The following is a 15,805-nucleotide window of genomic DNA, read 5'->3' as shown; positions in this document are numbered from 1 at the left end:
AAGAGCTGTACTGCTGAGGTATGTCCACAGCACAAGAGCATCTCTTGTTGAGGATATCTGCTCTCGGGTGGTCTCTTTCTTTACCACCTCCTCCTCTTCTTCCTTCTTATTTATTTATTTATTTTTGGTAATGGGGATTGAACCAAGGGGTGCTTAACCACTGAATCACACGTCCAGCCCTTTTTATATTTTATTTAAAGACAGAGTCTTGCTAGATTGCTGAGGGCCTTACTAAGTTGCTGAGGCTGGCTTTGAACTCACCCACCCAAGTCACTGGGATTATAGGCATGTGCCTCTGTGCCTGGCTACCTTCTTATTTTTTTAAACTGACAAAAATTATATATATTTATGGTGTACAAAAATGATGTTTTGAAAAATGTATGCATTGTGGAATCACTGAAACAAGTTAATGAACATATATATTACCTTACACACTTATCTTTCTTCTTTCCTTTCTTTTCTCTCTCTCCTCCCTTCCTCCCTTGCTCTCTTCCTTCCTTTCTTCCTGTAGAGTGCATATTTAGAATCTATTCTTTTAGCAATTTCCCCAGTATACAGTAGGTTCTTATTAACTATAATCACCATGTTGTACAATATTTTTGTGTATGTGTCGGGTGGTACTGGGAATCGAACCCAGGGCTTCACACATGCTCAAACACTCTACCACTGGGCTACATCCCTAGTTCTTTTTTTAAATGTTTATTTTGAAATGGGGTCTTACTAAATTGCCCAGACTGGTCTTGAATTTGCAATCCTTCTTCCTCAGCCTCCCAAGTAGCTGGTATTACAGGCATGTGCCACCATGCCCAGCATGTACTATATATTTCTTGAATTTATTCCTTTGTCTAACTGACATTTTATATTCTTTGACCAACATTCTCCCAATACCCACCCCCATTCCCTAGTAACCACTATTGTAATCTCTGCTTCTACAGGTTCAACTTTTTTAGATTCTAGATATGAGAGAAACTACACTATTTGTCTTTCTGTGTCTGTCTTATTTCACTTAACATAATGTTCTCCAGGTTTATCTGTGTTGTCAAAATTATAGAATTTCATCATTTTTAAAGGCTGAATAATATTCCATTGAGCATGTGTACCATATTTTTTAATCCATTTCTCCACAGATGGACATTTAATTCCATATTCTAGCTATCATGAGTAAAGCAGCAGTAAACCTGAGAATGCAGATAGTTCTTTGACCTACTGATTTCATTTCCTGTAGGACATTTACCTGGTAGTGGGATTGCTAGATCATATAGTAGTTTGCAATGACAATTGTTTTATTTTACTTTTTTTGGGGGGGCGTGTACTGGAGATTGAACCCAGGGGCACTTTTACCACTGATTTACCACGGAGTCACATCCCCAGTCCTTTTTTTTTTTTTGAGATAGGGTCTCACTAAGTTGCTTAGGGCCTCCCTAAGTTTCTAAGTTGCTAAGGCTGGTCTGCAACTTGCAATTCTCCTGTCTCAGCCTCTTAAGTTGTGGATAGCAGCAATTATTTTTTTTATATCTTTGTATTCTTGCTTATTTATTTTTCTTTTGAGAGAAATTTATAACTTAAGAATTGCTAGATAAAGCATATGCAGTCTCTCAACTTTATTTCTTAGTGCAGTTTTAGTTTAATAGAAAAATTGAGTAGAAAATACAGAGTTCTCATATACAGCCTTCTCCCAGCTAATAGTTTCCTCTATTCATTAGTATGATACATTTGTGGTTACAACAGATGATTGCTACACTACTAACTAAAGTCCATAGTTTATGTTAGGGTTTATTCTTTGTATTATTCAGTTCTTTGAATTTTGACTAATGTATAGTGTCATGTATTCACCATTAAAGCATCATGCAGAATAGTTTCATTGTCCTAAAAATTCCCTAAGCTCTACCTATTCAACCCCCACAACATGTAGTTTTTAAGGTTTTTGAGGTCTATAACCAAATTAATTTTCAAGATGTTCCAAATACCAGTAGGGTGTGGGAGTTTGTATTTTAGCATATCATCAACAACACGGGGATAATCATTTTTATTTTTAATTTGAGGGAAATTGACATCTCATGTGTATAAGAATAATACCAATAGGATATCAATATGTTCAGACTTTACACAACAGGTAAATGACATTGATTATAATGAAAGACTTACTAGCAATCAGCATAAGAAAAAAAAAAAAGGGATTTATTGCCTCATGCATCTGGATGCTGACCTCAGGGTCGACTTGATTAAAAAACTCAAATGACATCAGAGAATGTGCTGTGTGTTCCCCTTCTATAGGCTTCTGAGGCAGGCTTTTTTTCCAAGGAGGGAGATACAGCAGTTGTAGATAGTTCTAGGCCTGTATCATTTCAGCCATGGAGACTAGAGGAAAGAGAAATCTTTGCTATTTGATTTAATACTACATTCATCAGAGCTCATTTTAATACCATTCTAAAAACCCAAATTAAGTTAGTTTAAGCAAAAAAAAAAAAAAAAAAAAAAAAAAGAATATATTGACTCATATAATCATGCAACTAAAAAGTTTATGGGGGCAGTCCTTCCTTCAAGAATAGTTAGATGTGTTCATTAGAGAATGAACAATTTATAATGAAGAAAATGAATTTAAAAAGTTAAGCATAGCTTGGTTTTAATTTTTTCTTGGTTTTAAGATATATTTCTGAGATTACGATGATCACTTAAAATAATTTTGAACAAATAAGATATTTTTTACTCACTGAAATAGCTTATTTCTTATGAATATGCTTCATTGCTGGCACCACTTACCCAATTTTTTTTTTTAATTCTTAGCTCTTCAAAATCAACAAGGAGAATAATTTTATTTTTAAGTAATAAATGATCTGTGAATTATTAAAAAAAAGAATAGCTAGATCTAGGGGGACAAACAGTGCTATAATAACTTGCTTTTATCTTTTGTGCTGCCCTCCTCTTGATTGGCTTCACTCTCAGGCAAACTTTCTCTGCCTGTTGGCAGAGGTTCCTGGCAGCTCCAGGCTTAAATGACTCAGCAGCAGTTTCATGAGTCTCCAAGGGAGTACCTCAGTTCTGATAGCTCCAGCAAAAGTTCTGGGGAAAACTTTGGTTGGCCTGTCTTCCTGTTTATCCCCAAAATACCCATTGCAGCAGAGGGATGAAATAATCTGATCAGTTAAGATTGGGTTGTGTGTTACCCACACACAGAGGTGGGAATTAGCCCTACCCAAATCACAAGGACTAACAGGGGAGGAAGAGAGTGAAAAACAAAAAAAGAGAGTAGATATTGTACCAACAGAAAGAATAGATAACTATTACAAACATCTGTTCTTGTAATACAAGTATCAGCCCTCCCACAAGCACATGTTTGGAGTGTGGGAGTAAAGATATTTTCTAGCAAAAGAGAAGGAATAATGCATAGATAAAAGCAACAAATGTCTACTAAATCATTGTTTTAATTTGCATTCACTAATAAAAATTAATTCATGTATTTCTTGTCCACTTATTTGTTCTTTGATAAGTTACCTGTCTATTTTGCTTTAGGGCAGTTCTTTTAGTTATTCACAGAAGTTCCTATGATATTGACCTTAACCCTTTTCTATGATACATGCTGGGAATATTTTTTCTAGTTTGTGAAGTCTTTTTTTGTCTTTTGTTTTTGGTACTGGGGATTTAACCCAGGGGAGCTTTGCTATTGAGCTACACCCCTAGCACTTTTAAATTTTTTAAAATTTTGAGATGGGGTTGCTGATGACCTGGTTAATTTGCTGAGGCTGACCTCAAACTTGCCATCCTCCTGCTCAGCCTCCTGAGTCACAGGGCATACAGGCGTGCACCATCATGCCCAGTTATCAATTGTGTTTCTTAACTTTTCATGTACCTTTTTACACAATAATACAATTAAAATTGCACATAGATTCACGCAATCTTTATGCTTTTATCATCCTACTCTAACATGAAATAGTTTTATGTCTTATTTACTGATTTAACTTCTGTGGTCCAACTTCCTCATCTGTAAAATGGGCCATAACTTTTTCCCATCCTTATCACATGTTCATGACTCAAACAAGATCAATTTATTTCAAAGTATAGATATCAAGCTAGTGGGTAGGAAATATTAGACTAATGCTCTGAGTGCAGGCTGTCAGAAAATATTTAATGGTATTTCATAGAGAATACCATGAATGATCCATTTGCAACTCAAAGTTACTCTTAATGCCAAATAGAGCAGAATAAACCCCTTCTTTCTTGCCCTAGCCAAGCAGGTCAGGCAGCTGGCAGAGGAGATTCCTGTGGCTAACAAAGAACATAGAGGCCAGTCAGAGTCTGCCAGAGAGAGTGATAAAGGACAAACCAAAGCCTGCCCCAGGTTGAACAAGAAAGTAGGAAGCCAGTATTTTCTTGAGTGTTAAGTACTGGTGATAAAGACTTGACACTTTAAACGAACTTCAAAGCAAAACAAAACAAAAAAATGAAAATAAACAAATGAACTTGGAGCAGTTCCACAGATACAGATTAAGACTTCCTGTATGTGGAATTAGAATTTTGACCCAAGATGTATCCTCATACAATCTGGTTATGATACATAGATGAAGATCAGAATCCTGGTAGAACAGATTCAATATAGAATGAGAAAAGAAATCTCCAAGGGATTCATAATTCATCATGAGGAAGAACTGGAAATTGGTATAAGACCGCCCCCACCCGGCTATGTACCACTGGTAATTTATCATATATATCTTTTTTTGTGCTGGGATTGTGCGTACTAGACAAGCACTCTACCACCGAACTACACCGTCAGCCCCACGTATATCTATTTTAAACACAAACACACCCCCTCACAAAAGGACGAGCTTGGCTATGTCCACCAGTTCTTTTGTCACCTTCACAAAGAATTTTTACAGGTTTTGTATAATTCAAGTATCATCTTCCAAGCCTACATAATAGTTTGACAAATCATCTATTTTTTTATGAAAAAAATGGGGGGAGGTATTTAGATATTTTTTGAATACTGTTTTGTTGAAAACTGTTCAGAAATTTTTTTTAGTGACTTATTTATTTTGCAGGTGTGGAAGTGATCTAAGTTGGCAATGAAGGCCAAATGGATATTTTATAAATGGGATATATTCATATGGAAGCTGAAATCTTCAGTGAACATTTTATACATTTTATCTTTTTTTTTTTTTTTTCTCAGAAGTTTGACAACGTTGAGCTTGATTACCGCTCCTTGTTCTGTTTAATTGGTGTATTTGACAGAGTTCTCTATGGCTGAGCCTGTATAACCGAGTGTCTGTTGATTTTTCTTAAAAAGTAGACTTTGCAGGCAACTCTATCAGGTTCCCTCTTGCCCTATGGGAGCTCTGTCTCTTTTTATTTGATTAAATCCTACTCTTTTATGCTTACTCTTGGGAAAAAAAAGCAGACTTTGCATAAAAATAGTTCATTTAGGAGATATAGCTTACACTACTAGGAAAGTAATAAAGAGAAGAGAATATATCCCCTAGAGAATGTACTTCTAAGCCAGCTACCATGAGCAGTTTCCATGGGACAATTCTGGGAAACTGTGCAAAACATACACGTCAAAATTGTCCTACCTTTGGGGTTGGGGTGTAGCCCAGAGGCAGAGCACTTGCCTATATGTGCAAAGCCCTGGATTCAAACCCTAGCAACACAAAAAAATAAAAAAATAAAATTGTCCTACCTTGGTCTTTATATATCATCTTTTGGGAACCATTATTTGAAATGCTTTTGGTCTTTTATGAACTCAAGGAGTATGGTTTTTCACAGTTTTGGGATAAAGAGCTCAAAGCATAGAGCTTGAGGTTCAGACTTTGAGAAGTGGGTTAAGCATGGAAGGGATAGGACAGCCTTACTAGAAAAAGAAATCACACAACTGATCAGACTGATTTTTGTATCAATGTATAATTTTCAGTCCCAAATGAATACAGTTGGTAGTCTCACAATGATTCCCTCATGAGCGCATATATCTACCCTTTAAAAACTCCATGTCTGATAATTGCAATATCTACATTACTCATGTGTCTATTTCTATTGTTGGTTTTTGTTGCTCTCTCTCTCTCTCTCTCTTTTTTTTTTTTTTTTTTTTGTTTTTGCTTTTTGATCCTACTTCTAGCATGACTCATCTTACTTTTATTTTTATTTATTTATTTATTTAGGTACTGGGGTTTGAACTCAGGGGCACTCAACCACTGAGCCATGTCCCCAGCCCTATTTTGTATTTTTATTTAGAGACAGGGTCTCATTGAGTTACTTAGCACCTCGCCTTTGCTGAGGGTGGCTTTGAACTACAGGTCTTCCTGCCTCAACCTCCTGAGCTGCTGGGATTACAGATGTGTGCCACCCGCACCTGGCTCATCTTACTTTTAATTCCAGAAAAAAAATTTAAAGGACACGGTTGATATTACCTTCCTCTATAAAGATTTAATTTTCTTGTCAACAGAGTAGTTTCATGTCATCTTTCAGTATCAGGAATTGAGATCATTCTAGACTTTCAGGCTTCAAATGGGTTGATCTATCTCTAGTTTGCCCTCATTCCTCAATTGTCTTTGGGAATATCAATAGGAAGTGGAAGAGCATATCAGGGTCTCTCTCTTCCTTGGTAGATCATAAATTATAAGTTTTTCTACCCAATACCATGAAACTACTCAAAGTTTATCTTTTTAGTCTCTTAGAAGATGATTTCTGCTTGGTTTCTTGCCTTTTTTACCATTACACTAAGATTTTTTAAAGAAAAATCTAACTTTATTAAACATACAAATTCAGGAAAGATTACCGCATAAGACAGCAGATCAAAAGCAATGACATGTATATAATGGTACACACAGACACGTACATATATTGCATTTACTAAATATATCAATTAGACATATCAACTCATCAATGCTTAAAGTAACAAAGTAAATATTTGTCCCTAAGCTGTTTCTATAATTTGTGACTATGAAATGGGAAACTTCTCAGCATATTTATCCACCAAGACTTATTTCTGATAGAAAATTTCATACACTGTCATTGATACATATCATTTTGGAATGTAAAACACATAGAGACCTCTATCTTAGGTTCTTTTCTGCTTTGCCTACTTTATTATCTCTTTCCCCAACTCAGCTAAGACTCCAGTGTTCATTCTTCTCTGAGCAAGATCAACTTAGTCAAAATAGGATGTAGAAATCTGGAAGGCTCTCAGGTAGAGGAAAATATCTTCAGTAATATTCTCAATTCTATATTTACTCTTCCTTTTGACAGCTACCTAATAATATCTAAGATGTCATAATAAAAAATACACACTCAAAAGAGATGAGGAAAAGCATTTTGGACTATCAATATTCACCTTAGTCCTAAAGGTTTCCCCTTCTCAATGAGTGTGTGCATTATAACTTTAAGTTCCTGACTATAAATACATATAAAACTTAATACAGCACCCAGAAACTTTTTGGTAATCACCATATAATTTCCAAAGCAATATGTTAGGTGGGGGAAGAGAAGGAAGAAAAATCACGAAAATATGACAACTTACACAAAAATGTGTCCATGGAATATTTTTTAAAACTGCATAAATTAAGTGAGATAAGCCAATCTCAAAAAAACAAAGGATGAATGATATCGCTAATAAGTGGATGATGACACATAATGGAGGGTGGGAGGGGTTAGTGTTAGGGTTAGAGTTAGGGTTAGGGAGGGGGGCAAGAATGGAGGAAGGAAGGACTGTATAGAGGGAAAAGAGGGGTGGGAGTGGTGGGGGGGAAGGGACAAAATAACTAAATGAATCAAACAGCATTACTCTATGTAAATTTATGATTACACAAATGGTATGCCTTTACGCCATGTACAGAGAAACAACATGTATCCCATTTGTTTACAATAATAAAAAAAAACTGCATAAATTAAATCTTAAATGATATTTTGCCCCATGAACATTTCCTCACTTTTTTAGTGTTCATAAAAGATATAATGTATACCTCTAGGAAAGGAAATTATTTTCTTTACCTATAAAATTGTTAAAAGTGCCAGTTCCAGGTTGAACTTTACAAAAGGACTCATAGTTCATATTTTCAGGAATCAGGAAACTAAGTCTTTTGACTCATTTAATCCCTATCAGATCCACTGATTTTAAGAATTTGACCTTGAATCGATGTGCTGTGCTAAAACTGCTTCTTTTTCTACATATGGATGTGAAAAGCAATCAGAGAAACTAAAGATCTGAATCTGCTTGGGTGGGTTTTATTGTTAGTCCAAACAACCCTTCCAGGCATTTAAAAAAATAATCTTAATCTATATTTTACAATATACCACTGGAGCAGATAATATTTTTTTAAAGCAGTTTTTAGTTGTAGATGGACACAGTATCTTTTTTCTTTAATTTATTTTTATTGTAAACAAATGGGATACATGTTGTTTCTCTGTTTGTACATGGAGTAACAGCATACCATTTGCATAATCATACATTTACATAGGGTAAAGATGTTTGATTCATTCCATTATTTTTTCATCCCCCCAACTCCTCCCACCTCTCTTTTCCCTCTATACAGTCCTTTCTTCCTCCATTCTTGCCCCCCTCCCACCCCCCCATTATGTGTCATCATCCACTTATCAGTGAGATCATTTGTCTTTTGGATTTTTGAGATTGGCTTATCTCACTTAGCATGATATTCTCCAGTTTCATCCATTTGCCTGCAAATGCCATAATTTTATCATTCTTTATGGCGGAGTAATATTCCATTGTATATATATGCCACAGTTTATCCATTCATCAATTGAAGGACATCTAGGTTGGTTCCACAATCTGGCTATGGTGAATTGAGCAGCAATGAACATTGATGTGGCTGTATCTCTGTAGTATGCTGATTTTAAGTCCTTTGGGTATAGGCCAAGGAGTGGGATAGCTGGGTCAAATGGTGGTTCCATTCCAAGCTTTCTGAGGAATCTCCATACTGCTTTCCAGAGTGGTTGCACTAATTTGCAACCCAACCAGCAATGTATGAGTGTACCTTTTTCCCCACATCCTCGCCAACACCTATTGTTCCTTGTGTTCTTGATAATAGCCATTCTAATTGAGGTGAGATGGAATCTTAGGGTAGTTTTTATTTGCATTTCTCTTATTACTAGAGATGTTGTTCATTTTTTCATATATCTGTTGATTGCTTGTACATCTTCTTCTGTGAAGTGTCTGTTCATTTCCTTAGCTCATTGTTGATTGGGTTATTTTTATTCTTTGTGTAGAGTTTTTTGAGTTCTTTTTATATTCTGGAAATTAGTGCTCTATCTGAAGTATGAGTGGCGAAGATATTCTCCCACTCTGTAGGCTCTCTCTTTGCATTGCTGATAGTTTCCTTTGCTGAGAGAAAGCTATTTAGTTTGAATCTATCACAGTTATCGATTCTTGCTTTTATTTGTTGTGCTATGGGAGTCCTGTTAAGGAAGTCTGATCCTAAGCCAACAAGTTGAAGATTTGGACCTACTTTTTCTTCTATAAGATGCAGGGTCTCTGGTCTGATTTCAAGATCCTTCATCCATAGTGAGTTGATTTTTGTGCAGGGTGAGAGATAGGGGTTTAGTTTCATTCTGTTGCATGTGGATTTCCAGTTTTCCCAACACCATTTGTTGAAGAGGTTATCTTTTCTCCATTGCATATTTTTGGCACCTTTGTCTAGTATTAGAAAATTGTATTTATTTGGGTTTGTGTCCGTGTCCTCTATTCTATACCATTGATCTACCTGTCTATTTTGGTGCCAATACCATGCTGTTTTTGTTACTATTGCTTTGTAGTATAGTTGAAGTTCTGGTATTGCAATACCCCCTGTTTCATTCTTCCTGCTAAGGATTTCCTTAGCTATTCTGGGTTTCTTATTCTTCCAGATGAATTTCATGATTGCTTGCTCTATTTCTGTAAGGTACATCATTGGGATTTTAATTGGAATTGCATTGACTCTGTATAGCACTTTTGGTAGTATGGCCATTTTGACAATATTAATTCTGCCTATCCAAAACATGGGAGATCATTCCATCTTCTAAGGTCCTCCTCAATTTCTTTCTTCAATGTTTTGTAGTTTTCATTGTAGAGATCTTTTACCTCTTTGGTTAGATTGATTCCCAAGTTTGTTTTTTTTTTTGAGGCTATTGCAAATGGAGTTGTTTTCCTCATTTCCCTTTCAGCTGTTTTGTCACTTGCGTATAAAAATGCTTTAGATTTATGTGTGTTGATTTTATAGCCTGCTGTTTTGCTGAATTCATTGATGAGGTCTAGAAGTACTCTGGAGGAGGTTTTTGGATCCTCTAAATATAGAATCATGTCATCCACAAAAAGTGACAGCTTAAGTTCCTCTTTTCCTATTCGTATCCCTTTAATTTCTTTGGTCTGCCTGATTGCTCTGGCTAGAGTTTCGAGGACAATGTTGAATAGAAGTGGTGAAAGAGGACATCCCTGTCTTGTTCCTGTTTTTAAAGGGAATGGTTTCAGTTTTTCTCCATTAAGAATGATGTTGGCCATGGGTTTAACATAAATAGCCTTTACAATGTTCAGGTATGTTCCTACTATCCCTATTTTTTTCTAGTGTTTTTAGCATGAAGGGGTGTTCTATTTTGTCAAATGCTTTTCTGCGTCAATTGAAATAACCATATGATTCTTACCCTTAAGTCTATTGACATGATGGATTACGTTTATTGATTTACAGATGTTAAACCATCCTTGCATTCCAGGGATGAACCCCACTTGATCGTGGTGCACAATTTTCTTAACATGTTTTTGTATACGGTTTGCCAATATTTTTTTAAGGATCTTTGCATCTATATTCATCAAGGATATTGGTCTAAAATTTTCTTTCCTGGATGTGTCTTTGCCTGGTTTGGGTATGACGGTGATATTAGCTTCATAGAATGAGTTTGGTAGGGTACCCTCCTTTTCTATTTCCTGGAATACTTTGAGAAGTATTGGAATGAGTTCTTCTTTGAAGGTCTTGTAGAACTTGGCTGAGAATCCATCTGGTCCTGGGCTTTTCTTGGATGGTAGATTTTTAATGACTTCTTCTATTTCATTGCTTGATATTGATCTGTTTAAATTGTGTATGTCCTCCTGGTTCAGTTTGGGAGGAGCATACGTCTCCAGAAATTTGTCAATGTCTTCGGTAGTTTCTATTTTGTTGGAATAGAGATTTTCAAAGTAGCTTCTCCTTATGTTCTGTATCTCAGTGGTGTCTGTTGTGATATATCCTTTTTCATCACGAATTTTAGTAATTTGAGTTTTCTCTCTCCTTCTCTTTGTTAGTGTGGATAAGGGTTTGTCTATTTTGTTTACTTTCTCAAAGAACCAACTTTTTGTTTTGTCAATTTTTTGAATTATTTCTTTTGTTTCAATTTCATTAATTTTCAGCTCTGATTTTAATTATTTCCTGTCTCCTACTACTTCTGCTGTTATTCTGTTCTTCTTTTTCTAGGGCTTTGAGCTGTAATGTTAGGTCATTTAGTTGTTGACTTTTCATTCTTTTCTGGAATGAGTTCCATGCAATGAATTTTCCTCTTAGTACTGCTTTCATAGTGTCCCAGAGATTTTGGTATGTTGTATCGTAGTTCTCATTGACCTCTAAGAATTTTTTTATCTCCTCCCTGATGTTTTTTGTTATCCATGTTTCATTCAATAGCATATTATTTAGTCTCCAGGTGTTGGAGTAATTTCTGTTTTTTAATTTTGTCATTGATTTCTACTCTGAGTCCATTATCATCTGATAGAACACAAGGCAGTATCTCTATTTTTTTGCATTTCATAAGGGCTGCTTTGTGGCATAACATATGGTCTATTTTTGAGAAGGTTCCATGTGCTGCTGAGAAGAAAGTGAATTCACTCGTTGATGGGTGGAATATTCTATATATGTCTATTAAGTCTAGGTTATTGATTGTGTTATTGAGTTCTATGGTTTCTTTGGTTGGTTTTTGTTTGGAAGATCTATCCAGTGGAGAGAGCAGTGTGTTAAAGTCACCCAGAATTATTGTGTTGTGATCTATGTGATTTCTGAAATTGAGATGGATTTGTTTGATGTACAGGGATGCACCATTGTTTGGGGCATAAATATTTACTATCATTATGTCTTCCTGATTTATGGTTCCCTTAAGCAGTATGAAATGTCCTTCTTTATCCCTTCTGACTAACTTTGGCTTGAAGTCCACTTTATCTGATATAAGGATGGAAACTCCTGCTTTTTTACTGAGTCCATATGCGTGGAAGGTTTTTTCCCATCCTTTCACCTTTAGTCTGTGGATGTCTTTTTCTATGAGATGAGTCTCTTGCAGGCAGCATATTGTTGTGTCTTTCTTTTTAATCCATTCTGCCAGTCTATGTCTTTTGATTGATGAGTTTAGGCCTTTAACATTCAGGGTTATTATTGAGATATGATTTGTATTCCCAGTCATTTGGCTTATTTTTGGTTTTTAAGTTGACTTGGAGGGCTGGGGGGATAGCTCAGTCGGTACAGTGCTTGCCCTGCATGCACAAGGCCCTGGGTTTGATCCCCAGTACCGCAAAAAAAAAAAAAAAAAAAAAAAAAAAAAAAAAAAAAAAAAAAAGAAAAGAAAAGAAAAGAAAAGAAAAGAAAAAAAGAAAAAAAAAGTTGGCTTGGTTTCTCCTTTGAGTGGTTTTTCTCTAAGGTAGTTCCTCCCTTTGCTGACCTACATTGTTGTTTTTCATTTCCTCCTCATGGAATATTTTGTTGAGGGCATTCTGTAGTGCAGGCTTTCTATTTGTAAATTCTTTTAAATGTTGATTATCATGGAAGAATTTTATTTCATCTTCAAATCTGAAGGTTAGTTTTGCTGGGTATAGGATTCTTGGTTGGCAACCATGTTCTTTCAGAGCTTGAAATATGTTGTTCCAGGCCCTTCTAGTTTTTAGAGTCTGGGTTGAGAAGTCAGCTGCTATCCATATTGGTCTCCCCCTATATGTAATCTAATGCTTTTCTCTCACGGCCTTCAAAATCCTATCTTTATTTTGAATGTTAGGCATTTTCATTATAATGTGCCTTGGTGTGAATCTGTTGTGATTTTGTGCATTTGTTGTTCTGTAAGCCTCTTGTATTTGATTTTCCATTTCATTATTCAGGCTTGGGAAATTTTCTGATATTATTTCATTGAATAGGTTGTTCATTCCTTTGGTTTGTATCTCTGTGCCTTCCTCAATCCCAATAATTCTTAAATTTGGTCTTTTCATGATGTTCCATAGTTCTTGGAGATTCTGTTCATGATTTCTTACCATCTTCTCTGTTTGGGTAACTTTATTTTCAAGATTAAATATTTTGTCTTCATTGTCTGAGGTTCTGTCTTCCAAGTGGTCTAGTCTTTTGGTGATGCTTTCCATTGAGTTTTTTTATTTGGTTTATTGTTTCCTTTATTTCAAGGATTTCCATTTGGTTTTTTTTTTTTTTTTTTTTTTTTTTTTGAGAATCTCTATCTCTTTGTTGAAATGATCTTTTGCTTCCTGCAGGTGCTCTTTCAGCTTATTGGTATTATCATTCATTGCCTGCATTTGTTCTCTAATCTCATCCTTTGCTTCGCGAATCATCTTAATTATGTATAATCTGAAGTCCTTTTCTGACATTTCTTCTAACATACTATCATTGGATTCTATTAATATAGGATCTATATTTGTTTGGATCATTTTCTTCCCTTGTTTTTTCATGTTGTTCATGTATCTTCCTGTCTAGCAGTGCAGATCTGGGGTATTGCAGATTTCCCCCTATAGGCTTATAGTGGTCCTACAGGTTTCCAAAACCCTTTCTTTAAGGGTTCAATATTAGCCATGCCCAATTCAGACACTATGCAATCCTAGACCAGATAGCCCCTATGAGGGGCTATATGACAAAATTGTCATAATAAACAGAATGAGTTCAAATATTATCTTCAGTGTAACAAGCAGATTTGCAATAAGGTCTGCAGTTTCTAATGGAGGACAAAGAGGATGCAGAGGGATGTAGAATGTGGCTGTTAATGGGATAAGAAAAGAATATACAGAAGTTCTAGATTGGGCTGAGAGTGCTTGCCTTGCAAGCACAAGGTCCTGGGTTTGATCCCCAGCACTGCAAAAAAAAAAAAAAAAAGAAGAAGTTCTAGATAATAGAAAGGGTGAGAGTGTAATCAAAAGAAATTGGATGTTAGCATGCAAAAAAGGGAGAAAGAGACTCTGAGGGAACAGGTAAACAAAAGGAAAAGAGAGCAAGGAAAAGTAAAGAAATAAAAACTTAAATTTTTTCAATAAGGAGAAAAAAGAAAATCTATAGTATAACAGTCCTATAGTAATGAAACCTCCCAGTGTTCAGTAGCCTGATGCATGAGAGGTACCTGAAAATGAGCTTCAAGCCTCCAGCAGGCATCTCAGGATGGGATTTGCCCCACCTAAAGATCGTTGCAATGGCTTCCAGGATTATCCAAGATGGCCACTCTGGCTTCGAAATGTGTTGGCAAATGGGGAGCTGCAGCTCAGGGTGTGGACATGGTCAGCAGGAGGTCCTGGAGGCGGGAAGTGGTTGGTCAGGCAGGGGTCCTGGAGGTCCTGTGTGTTTGGTGCAGTTGTGGCATCCTGGAGGCCGGCTGCAATCAGTCAGTCTGGGGTCCTGGTGATAGGGCGCAGTCAATTGGTCTGGGGGTCCTGGCGGCAGGGAGCAGTCAGTCGATGTGAGGCAGAGAGTGATTGGTTGGGCTGAGGGATCCTAGAGATGGGCTCAGTCATTCTGGCCAGGGGTCCTATGGGGCCTGACTGCTGTCTCAAAATGGCGGCAGCCACGCGTAATCAAACCTGCAGGTATTGTAACAGTGAACTTCCAGGCAACAGCAGGCAGCTGGTGCTCCACTGGTGGTTGGCGATCAGTTTGCTGACTGTTGTCAGATGATCGGGAGGTGAACCTCCTGCGTTGGGTGATGGATAGGTGTAAGGCAGGTGATGGACTGGCCAGAGGCAGGCAAATGGCAGATGATAGGCGCCTGACAGTGAGCAATCTGCACTCAAAAAAGGCGTTGATATGCTGGCAGACTGCAGGTCATCACAGCAGACAAATGGGGTAAACAGCAGGGAATTGATAAGCAGCAAAAACTGCCTCGCCAAGAAACAGATATCCTCTGCTTGAAACCAGAGTTATGGAACGACAAGGAGCGCAGCCTCCCTGTAGTCCACCATATTGGATCTCGACCCAGATAATATTTTAAAATAGATTTTCATCCTGCCCTGGTCTTTAAGCAAAAACTCATGGCTATTACAAAAACCTTTTTCCTTCCACCTCACAATACACGATAGTAACATTAATGAAGAACCACCATCACAAGCTCATATCTTTCACACGATATAACAGTATCATTTGGTCAATATCTTCTCTTTTATTTATTTATTTATTTATTTTTGGTTGCCAGGATTGAACCCAGGGGCACGTAACCACTGAGACACATTCCCAGCCATTTTTTATATTTTATTTAGAGACAGGGTCTCACAGCATTGCTTAGGGCCTCACTAAATTGCTGAGACCGGCTTTGAACTTGTGATCCTCCTACCTCAGCTTCCAGAGTGTCTGGGATTACAGGTGTGTGCCACTGCGTCCGGCTTCTCTTATTCTTGAAGCTGGATTTCAATCTAGAAGTTAGTTAAGCAGATTGCTAGCTTCATTAGGTATCTCATCCCAGTCTTCTAAATCAGTATACTCATCAAAATAACTTCCAGTCCACTTTATATAATGAATTCCCTGAATGGTGTGTCTGAACCTATGTATGATGTAAGAAGCTTTCTGGTCAGTCTTCTCTAAAAAATCTGAGTCATAAGTACACCCTTGGGTCTGGGGATATAGCTCAGTTGGTA

The 15,805-nt window shown here is 36.8% G+C and overlaps 1 pseudogene; it reads right to left on the bottom strand.

Annotated features, from left to right (window-relative positions):
* Positions 1-15,805, bottom strand: part of LOC124962886 (cell division cycle 7-related protein kinase-like) — a 112,403-nt pseudogene that overhangs the window by 89,957 nt on the left and 6,641 nt on the right.

Source organism: Sciurus carolinensis, chromosome 13 (genome assembly GCF_902686445.1).
Source record: "Sciurus carolinensis chromosome 13, mSciCar1.2, whole genome shotgun sequence".
NCBI classification, from domain to species: domain Eukaryota; kingdom Metazoa; phylum Chordata; class Mammalia; order Rodentia; family Sciuridae; genus Sciurus; species Sciurus carolinensis.
Note: the sequence above shows the minus strand (reverse complement) of the source record. Positions and strands in the feature narration are given on the sequence as shown.